Source organism: Amblyomma americanum, chromosome 2 (genome assembly GCF_052857255.1).
Source record: "Amblyomma americanum isolate KBUSLIRL-KWMA chromosome 2, ASM5285725v1, whole genome shotgun sequence".
Taxonomy (NCBI): domain Eukaryota; kingdom Metazoa; phylum Arthropoda; class Arachnida; order Ixodida; family Ixodidae; genus Amblyomma; species Amblyomma americanum.
Genome location: NC_135498.1, coordinates 82,966,467 through 82,977,671, shown reverse-complemented (window position 1 = coordinate 82,977,671; position 11,205 = coordinate 82,966,467).

Sequence of the window (11,205 nt, the reverse complement as noted above, 5' to 3'; positions counted from 1 at the left end):
CTGGTATATATTGTGAAGATAATAAAGATTGCAATCTACATAGAAGAAAAATGTTGCGGACCGTTTTCACCGCGCCATCCACGTGTGCTCTTTTTGTTCATACAAACGGCAGCACACCTGTAATGAGACAACCAATTAATGTCTTCTACCAATTGTCATGACGCCACCGCTTTGAATGCGTGAAATCTCTACCTACTCTGGTTGGTTTCCGGTGAATTGTCATTATGCACACTGCTTCGCGATGTTTTTTTTCGTATCGCTTTGTATTTACATAGCGCCCCTTCGCAGCACTTTTTTGATTGAAATATACTTTATTCAGCGTTGCGCTGGAGGTGAGCCAAGGTTTGACACCTAGGGGGCTCTTATAGTGAGAAGGAAGGCGGTTCGGGAACGCTTAAGAGATGCAAAACTGGATGATTTTGCCAGCAAGGTCATGCACCTGGGACAGCACATTGTTTATACCACGCAGACATCTATTCCGGATTAGAGCTCACAAATCGGCAAGCTTCTTGTTGCAGAGAGGGTGGAGACTCGCCTTATCACCATACAGTCGGCAGCAGCTGCAATGATTAAAACGAGAACATTTGGCAAAGATATGAATGGTCGGGAAAAGAATTAGAGAGAAAAGACTCACACTGGACTAAAGAAATGATTAGAAAACCAACATTTCGATGTCGATCCGTCACGTTTTGGGTTCAGTAGTTTAGAGCCAGAGGCGCGCATTTCAAATGACTTGCGAGCCACTGTCCGAGGTTCGTTCCCATACAAATCAAGAAAACATTGGCGAATGTCCTAGTTGGCTTCGACCGGTTCTCATGACGTCGCAGAGCAGCAGAGCCTTAGCAGAAAAAGCAAGAAGACGACCCTTTCTTCCTCTGGTGTGGTCACTGGCAAGTGTCTCAAGAGGACTGGTCAGTGTGACTGTGTAAGCGGGTTGACCTCTACCTCATGACAATCGGTGTACACCATTGCGCCTCGCTTACACGAACCAGAGAGCGCTGGGTCGAGTTGGGCGTCGGACTGAGCAAGGTTAGAACACTCGACGACTATGTGTTTCCATGAACTCGGTTTTAGCCAGTGGAGACCGCTTAGGATGCCTCGATGCGCGCAACGGCGGGGGAGCGGGCCCTTTGAGGTACCATAAGACCCGGTCACCTCCAGCGACACGGAGCGTCAGAAAAGCATTGAGAGCGAGCGGTGCCAGCGTTCAAGACTGAGGGACGTTACCAACGTTTCGGAGGCGCGAAGGCGCAAGCGAAAAACAAGTTCGCATTTATCCGCTCTCCTACCCGACGTTTCGATTCGACAGCGTTTATGGCACACCGTGTCCAGTTCAAGTTGAGTGAACCTACTTCTTTTAGCGGACTTTTCTGGACTCTACCCGACAAAGCGCGCGTTTACTTGAACCCAGTAACTGGTTTTCGACCACATAACTCAAATCAACCCGGGCCTACTGGGTTCGTGTAAACACCGCCATTGACCAGAGGGCCAATTTGTAGGTGTATTTGCCATTGTATTTTTTGTGATTTCACCTGAATCATTGCTCTGATCCACTAGGGAAGGAACTATGTAGCTCTCTCATATGGTCCTGAAAGGGGAGCCATCTTCCTGTGAGCGACCTGTATTTTGATTCAAACGTTGCCTTATTGTGTGGCGGCCAAAATGGAAGGGGTACTGGGTGGAGCTTTTGGGTGTGACCTTCCTTTGTGGACTTCATGTTCCTTTTGTGGCGCACTTCTTTTTGTGGACATTGGAGATGCTTCAGAAGGCTATGAAATCCCACTGCAATGTGAATAAAGAAAGCTGAAGTACTTTAGAAATACAGCCAAGGAAAAAAAAAAGGAGAGAAAGAATTCAAATTCTCCGAAGTTCTCAGAAAATTGTGCTCGCACGAACATAGACAAGTGAAATGTTGGTGGTAGAGAAAGCAGTCTGACGACAGATGGAGGCACGTCACACGGTGATTTTGGCGCGAATTTCAAACACCCGCAGAAAATACATACACAACTTTCGGAGCGTGTATAACCTAAACACTACGTTCGATACGGATAAAAATTGCTTTTAACAATAACGAAACAAAAAGGGAGGAAATATTGTGGTCGAAATTTTAATATTTAGCTTACTTTTCATTAGCACACGATATGGCGGACCGACTTGTCTAAAAAACAATTTTTCTCAATATTTACCTCGGATTTGTGAAAAAAAATGAAACAAAAATAAAATCTGTCCGCTATATTTCCTCTATCCACTAAAGAAGAAGACTCTGGCACAATCCGCATTAATATTGAAGCATATGTAGACACGCTATAGCTGCTCAAACTTCCCATTTCCGAAGTAGACTCTGGTGAACAGCAAGCTTTGAGTTGAGCTCACTCAAGGCGCAGGGAAGGAACAAAAATACAAAAGAAAAGTAGCAAGACCCTGCGAGCGTGAAATTGCAGGAATCAGCAGCACAATAGAGAGAGCAGTCTCTCCACAACTTAGATGAAAAGGACTATCCCCTTCCATCTACCACTCCCTGCTTTGTCACTCCAGGAGGGTCATGAGAATGGTACCACACCATTGGCTGGAAAGGGTTCTTTGACCAAAAAGGCGTTGCGTCCCTAAGTTTTGTCCGACTATGCTTGCCGATGTCCGAGAAAAATGGTGATGAATATTGTACGGATTGATGGGGGATTCTTTTTATATGTATACACTCTATTAAATACGCACATGTAATATATAGCATTTATCTATATATTCTGGCTGTCGCTGCTGTGCAAACGTCTGCGGGACTCAGTCAAGGCGAAGTCGGTGCCATTTAGTTCTGATAACGATCAAGTGTAAAACAAGAGAATGAATTGAATGGAATTGAAAATCTGTGAAAAAGCAGAGTATCTAAATTGTAGATGGGTATAAATACTAGCGTTTCTTTTCTATGCAATAACGCTTGCTAACAGCACTGATTGAAAGGTTTACTTGTTTCAAGTAATAACGACGATGACAATTTTCTAATCATACCCCCATGCTCACATAACCCAAATTTTCAAACAGATGTATCAGCAGATATTAGTTATTTAAAGAAATGTGTAACCTAAAACACAGAACCCCCGATAATACAAGTCAAGCGTACTATATATTTATGCAACTCAAGAAAACACCTGCTTTTTAAGTAAAACGAACTCTACGACCCATAGGGCATGAAAACAAGAATCGGTTAACAACGGGAAGCTGCAATTGGCCTTTCTAATAGTAGCAGTTTCTGCAGCTAACATACATACATGCTTCTTAGTTCGATAACGCCATCGCATCTGTTAGGCCTAGATTACTCAGTGAAACTGCCTACGGCATTTAGCTTGCCGCACATTTACTGGGCATCAGTGGCGCATTCTTCTTTCCTACAGGTATTGCTCTTGCACAATACTTGTTATTAGTTACGCATAAGGGACAAGGGCAGAGGTACAAACATCTGCTGACCATTGTGTGCCAGTATGACAAAAACAAAATTTCGGAACTATCGTCAGTAGACATCAAAAACCTGCCTGTCTGAAATTTTCCTTATGGCCACTAGGGCACCATTATGCTGGTTCGAAATCTCTGAAGGTCCAGAATGAGTATGCTGCTCGCTTTCAAAAGCATCTCTTATCGCAGCTTCAACTAAAGCTGAAATCTCCTCCTCCTTCTTCTCAACAACAACCAGCCGGCGGCATTGTAAAAGAGGGGAAAAAACTCCTGGCATAAAAAAGGGTGGTCGCAAAATGAGGTCACCAATCATACACTTCCAAGAATACTAGGTAGGACCTGCTTTCCTTAATCTTCCTCGTATCAGGTGCTATAGGTCTGTAGGAAACCACACCAATTTATCTTCTTATCTCCTTGACCTGAAACCGGATGTTCGCCTTTGTGCACTGAAGGTAAATCCGATTGGTGGAGGCGCGATTAACTCTTGCCACCAGCGACCCTTTCCCAAACATGGGAAGAGCTCCAAGAATTTAATGTGTCACTTGAGTTGTTCAAGCTGAGATAGCTTGGTGACAGTTGCTGAAGTCTTGCAGACTGATTTTTCCGAGCATAGTTGTGTGCCTTTGGTTATCGGAATGAATGTAAAGCGTATTTTGGAGAATCAGAAGAGCCGCAGAGACGTCGGCATCCGGAAACAAATGTCGCCGTTGCTTTTCCTTCAAGAGCTTTTGATTATAGAGATGGACGCGGTCAGGGTTTTGACCCAAGAAAGGGATAAAATAAAGAAGATCAAGGAGAGCTGCAGAGACGTGGGCATCTGGAAACAACTGATGCTGTGGAACCTTCTCCAAAATTGGTCGTGGTTGAGCCCTAGCGCCTCAGAAGAGGTTGGAAGAGGCAAGAAAAAGGGTGGTCCCAAAGCCAGCGACAAGAAATCTGCCACCCGCAACCCGTCCAACAAGGAACGTAAGGCTACCAAAAGACTCCGAGAGGAATGTGAAGGTAAGGATTAGCCTTCTAAGCAGTTGACTGTTAGTTACTACTTCGGGCAGAACAACGTACCGTAGAGATCCTAGCGACTAGTTTGTAACATTTTTTACCATATTGGTTAAGGTGCATTCCGTGACAGTTGTGTCAAGTAATACTGTGTGCAAGCGTAATTAGAGGGCGATTTCATGCACACCGCAACGAGCGCCGCATGGCTCCTGTATTTTCCTTTTATTTCTGCAATAGCCTTTGCGAATATCGTGTATTGCTTGCAGAATGTGTTCAGGGTACATAATATTTATGCTGCGTTATCAGCGTGCTTACCTGGCATGCAATTAAGCTCAGGTGCGGCTATGCTATTTGTACTTGTTTAGGATTTATTGATGCCGTCCGACTCTTTCAGCGCTATATTACATGACGGCGTATGGCGTCGGAAGACCCTAAAAGCCAATAATGAATAGAGCACGAATTAGCGTAAATTTTGTCTCAACCGAGATACTGATTATGTGTAATACAACTTTATCGCTGACATGCTAGTGTTACAGACCTATTGTGTATTCGTGCTGAGTTCGGCAGAAAGGCTTTGACGGCGCACGCGTTGGCACTTATCGGTGGCGCTCTCTAAATATGTTATTTTCAAATAACTCGTGATTCACCTGCTGCAAGTAGTTTATTTTTGTGTTTGATATTTTTTTGCAAAATATAATACCTTGGCTTCATCAAAATCCTCATGCGCCCACTTATCTCTTCTTTTATTCTTGTGTCGCCGCGTCCATATTTAGTGCGCTTCAGTTCAATGTGGTCAATAGCTTACGGCTGTGTCCATGCCGGAAACGCTTGCCAGACGTGGAACACTGCGCGTCTATAAGCTAACCTCTGCGTCTCGTGTTAGGGGCGCTTTCGGCGAATACCGTATTTATAAGGCGGCAGTTTAGAAAGCATTTATGTGCATTCTAGCCGCACAACTGCAGCCTGTTCGTATTCACAGATACCGCCGGCGAAACACCCTGCTAATATATTCTTATAGTTGCAGTCAATACGAAGCAAAGGAGGGACGCCGAGACGAGGCGCTGGATGTAAAGGTTGTCTCATCTTCGTTGCATTTTAATGAAAATATACTCTTGCATAGACCAATTCTGCACCTAATCGTCACTTTATTCAAACTGTTCGTCCGTTCATCTTTGTAGATGAGCCTTGGCCGACCAAGAAGTTCCAGCCAAACCAAACATCCGGAGACGGCGAGGAGGCCGGCCCATCGGGATTGTGTAAATGCACTGCAGGCGCAGATCCTCTCAAAATAAAGCTGACCAGGGCTGACTCGCCGAATGGAAAAAAAAAGAAAAGGAGCAACGCCCCGCCGAAGAGAAGCCCGAGGACTAGCGCTGGCTGTACGAAGACACCTTCGATTTGCCGGAGGATGCACCATTTTCGGATCTGGACATTTCGTCTCTGGAGCACTAACAGCAGGCCTAGAGGGAGGAAAATTTCATGTTTACGTGTCATTTCTAGTCAAGAGGTGCATGCTCATCACTGCCATTTCAATTCTTGCCCTGTTGCATGAAAAATGTCCGAACGGGCAAGCTTTTTTTTATTACTCGGTTTTTAGCTTTTTCTTTGTAACCACAATTTTCAATGCCACTTGTTGAGGAGCAATAAATTCAGCTCACAATAGATGTGATGCATTGATAATGTGGTGTTTCATTTGTACTTTTTTTTCTTTCTATGCCAGTAACGATGGTCGTGACAAAGCTGATGTCCACATTTCGTTAACTGAGGTGACCTACGTCACAAGAGGAGTAACTACATTTTGCAACGTGAAGGAAAGAAAAACAAATTGCTGCCAACTCTCTCATACTTTATGCTTTTTCTGGTGACATTGCTTGCAAAACGTGTCAGTTCAAAAATTTCGCGTTTAGCTCGCGGAATATTTCATAGTGTCTCGAGGCTATAACTGCATCATGCCAAACACACGTGTTACTCGCGGATATAACCAGAACGGACACGAGAGGGAGTAGCGCAAATTCTCTTAATGCTCACGCGAAGCTCACTGGTTTCAGAAGTGGTCAAACCTTCTTGCTCTCAGAGAATCGCTCTAGACTACCTTTCATCATCAGTAGTCTTCTTTTGCGAAAAGGGCTGCAAGATTTTTTTTTTTGGGGGGGGGGGGGGTGGCGATATATATTCACCTTTTCAGCAACAATAAGTAAAATTTACAGCCGATATGATTCCTCTACATTCTGGTGCTCTCTTTGTATTGGTCTGTAATATCTGAAAAGGAAACATCTTGGTGCCATTCCCATCAGAATCATATGCAAAACAAGATGTCACAGCCCTAATTGCCCTCGAATAACACTAACCTCAATAGCTGTTTTCCAAGAATTTAGTTTACTGCAGTGCTGTCAGCGTTACGTTTCGGGTATTCTCAGTAGTCTGCTCGCAACGCTTTTTCAGCTGTTGTTTATTGCAAATGGTCCTGGAAATTCTACTTTTCTCTCCGTGGTACAAAATTTTGCGGCTGGGCTCTTGACGTCAGCCACATTCTATGTTCCCTGCCTCCTTCTAAATCTATTGTTGATTTCATACCGGCATGGTCGTTTTCCATTTCTTCTCATAGTCTAGGACTCTCAGCGGCCAATAGGTGTCCTTGTAGTTGTTTGTGTGGTCCTGTTTCTTATTACCTGAGTAACTGTTTTGTTTCCAAAGACAAGTGGCCGACTTCTCTGTAAAAAAAAACTGCGATGGGTACAAGACAGGAATTAAGGGTGTAGATGGAATGTAGAAATGTATTTTGGAAGAATAAAACAAAAACACTAGTCCTTTTTGATTTGTTTCTGCTGGAAACGAATGTTCAGCCATCTCTTGTTGGGCAGCACTGTGTTGGGGGGAGGCGCATTTTCGGAACATTAAAAATCCTCTATTGTGTTTACGTCAAGTGTAGCTAATCAAATCTCTGGAATTCCGTCCACATAATACAGACCTTATTAATATTTTCACGAAGTAGTAACTGCAGTCCGGAGAACAGAGAGACTGCAAAAACTGCTTCCGAGCAAATCTCTTTATTTGGGCTGACGCGCTCACAATGAACTGAATCACTCGGCGGCAGCGTAGCAACAATCGTGCTCGGCGGTCATCGAAAAGAATGCTCGCCACTCTAGGCCGTGCTCAATTTAAAGCTCATAGCGCACTTTCGAGATAAAGCGTGTAAAGTTTCTAGAACATTTTGCAACAACGTAGAATCAGCTCTGCCTACATGCCATGAATCGAGATAAATCTCTTCACGTCTTGGATCGCAAACAACGTGATAAAGCGGCGTGCCTTCAACTTTGAAGAATAAACAATTAAACACTGCATACACTCAGGCAATATAATGTCCAGATGCGTTCTCTGGAAAGACGCTGCCCTTTGTACGATTTTCTTCTGAAGTAATGTAGTTTTCAGACAACACTGATTCCGCTTCCTTCTCCTTCTTTTCCGATTGACACGTTATATTTAATGCGCTTCAAACTGGACCCGTATACGCTTTTCAAGGCGAAGGCCTGTAATGGCCCATACTCCCAGTCGAGATCCTGTCCGTCCGTTACATCGCCATACGGAAGTCACGACAACGGAAGTGACGTCATACCGTTCGTCCGTCCATGACGCTCTTCCGCTCGATAAGAAAAAAAATATTTGTGCATGATTGGATTCAATCCACCAGCCTTCCGGTCCGCAGCCGAGCGTGCCGACGGCTACGCTACTTCCTGCCAAAGCATATATAGTTCATCGAACCAAAATTGCTGGAGAGTGTTTGCAGAAAGGTGTCGAATCAGACGGATGCCCTCCAAACGCCCTCCCGTGTCTCCAGTATTTTAGATTCGCAAACAATTGTGTACTGAATGAATATCTTAGCCACACATCAGTGACACAAGCAGCATCACCGCGCTAAAGGCTTTCGCCTCAAGGCACTTTAGGTCACCAAAGTGCCCAACGAATTTATTATAACTGTAGGGACTGTTATTTTACATTGCATTATTGATAAGGAGACTAATGTTTATTCACGCTTTCGCACCTTGAACGTATCGTGCACGAAAGTGCTCGTTCGCACCGCAAGAATTGACACTACCAGCTCTAGGCTGCGTTAGAAGGCCCTCAACATTACCATAGGCTCTCCGCTCCCGCGTTGACTCGACAGACTATTCACTCGATGGTCACTGCCCGTGCAGCAGCTCTCAATGTCCTTTCAGTCGATAGACTATTGGTTGGCGGGCCTTCGATGTGCCCATGTGAGAGGGGCATGAGGTTTCAACGGAAACATCACCTCACAATAAATACGTACACCCCCCTCAAAAGTATACAGACCAAGGAGTTTGCCGGTCAGTCTAGCTTCATGTCTCGTTATTCATCATCAGCATCTGTAACCTCTCTAAAGAAGTATGGCTTCGTGTATTCAATCCCTCCTATTTTTACACTGCTGAGCCAAGCTAATCAGCTTAGTATGAAACCATTTGTGCGGAAAATTTTCACAGGGGCGGTAATTTCTTTATGCGATGCAAAACTGCGCGCTGATGTCGAATTCGTCACGTAGACTGCCTGCCTGCCTGATACATGCGATAATCTTCTGCTGTTCAGGAGCCACTGAATTGTATCAGGGGTAATAGGGAAGAATGTTGCACTGATTTGCACATCGTAACCGTGGCATTTTTATACACCGATATCAAAATATATGTTGGCCAGATATCTCCAACCGAAGCTTTATCGCACTCATCGAATCTCAATCATCAGTCGAATTGAAATCTCAAAAGCAGGGTTTGGTCCATATTTGTGGATCAAGGAAATTCTCTGAAGAAATCATCTTATTATTCGCCCTTTCAATGAATACAAAAGAAGTTCGCTGCATGGACCTTTGCGAGCCTTTTTTCTCAACCCTTAGGTCACCACTGCGGTGCTTGTATGTAACCCCCTACGCCGTTCTACTACTGCGTACTGCGTTGTACCAGCCTAAGTAAAGCTTTTTTTTTAATTTCATGCCTTCATCGCAGCCCTTAATGTGGTTAGGTGTTAGTGTCTCCTTGCGACGCGGCAGAGTGCTTCGCGTTTTCGAAGTGTTAATCGCGATGAGTTTTTTTTTTCTTACCTTGAGACTAACCCAGTGAGGGGCAGAAGACGGAGAGCGCTTTGAAACACGCAATAAAAAAAAACTTATCCAGTTTAGTCACACCAGAACATCACAACTTGCAGCTTTGTCCAAGATGTGGCCTGCTGGCAAAATAATTCTGTCTGAATTATCGGAGGAGTAAAATTCTTAACCTTTGCATAATACTAGCAGGCAATGGTAACAAATAAGCGCTTCCATTAGTCACGTACGCCACGTTGACTGAGCTGCACAGTATTAAAAGATATTTCGCTGGAATTCCACACTTTTTCGTGTGCTTTCTCACTCAAAGTGGCACGCTTCGAATTGTTTTTTTTTGCCGCTTAAACTGGAAAAAACATTTTACCCAGATGTATCTTGCCTTAGTTCGACACGGTCACATTGGTCCTTTCCTTCCCGCGCGTTAGCTGCTTGCCAGATGTGCACAGTTTTGCTTGTGCTTTTTTTCCGCGACGAGTCAACTTGGCCACCTTTTCGCGACTACTCTAAACGTTATGCGGCCTAGATAAAGCAGTAAAATTTGCATTCTAGTTTCAAAACTGAGAACGAGTCAAATGCAATGGGATCGCTTGCTGGATGCCACATGACAGCGTTGCCAAACACTTGTAATTATTGCCGGGTAAAAGTGGGACACAGAAAATACGGGACCTGCCAAGAAATTTTGTAATCATCTATGATTCCTAAACAAAGTTTATGATGTCTAGTTCAATTGTTCAGCAAGCAGCTATTTGATTCATAATGTTTCACTACTCTTTTGGACAGATGAAACCCGGCCCCCAAGCACTGCAAGGACAACACGAACTATGGCGACAACGTAGAGGCGGGCCCCTCGGGAATGGGGAAAGACGGTATGGTCTCCGCTCCTGACCAAGTTACTTTGAAGGAGGCTGGATAGATGGACGCAAACCAGGAGGAACAACATCGTCCCGCCGAAGATGAAGAGCCAGCATCCTGGGAGTGGCTCTAACACAAAATCTGCGATGTGCTGCAGGGCACCCATATTCCTCATTTGTCCAATCATGAATGGCGCATTAAGTGAACTCTGACCAAGGCACGCAAGGAATGCATGCTTCAATTCGAACAATATTCGACGCACTGGATCTGTTTATTTACTCTTCCAACAAGCCCTTCTATGTAACTGGTGTGGAAATGAACAAGCATTTTTGAATATACCCTTTAATCACCGTTTTTCATTGCAGAGATGTTTTACGAAATGCGCGCTTTTTTTCTCTGCAGCGCTCAATAAAACACTGACGACATGGGATACGCTTTACGAAGTCATCGCTTGTTTGTATGATAGTTATATACGCGAAATACATCTTTCAAACAAGCTGTATGACCGTTTGATCAGTATCATTTCTAAAATAATACTCGGCGCCCTGCCCGTCCTTGGGCGGGATTGCAGTAAAAACCCTCGAGTAACGGCAACATGTATTGGCGATATAATGCGAGGTCATTAAGAATTGCGGCGATGTCCTATTCCCTAGTAGCTTAGACAATATATTTCGATACATTATATAAAAAATCCCCTCGTCGGTAATCCCAGTCATGCAAGAATACGGCGCTGTAAGTAATAACTTTCGACGAGTTGATGCCGTGATTTGGCTTAGTTACCTCTGCTTGCAGCACTGAGCAAACCGTTAGTG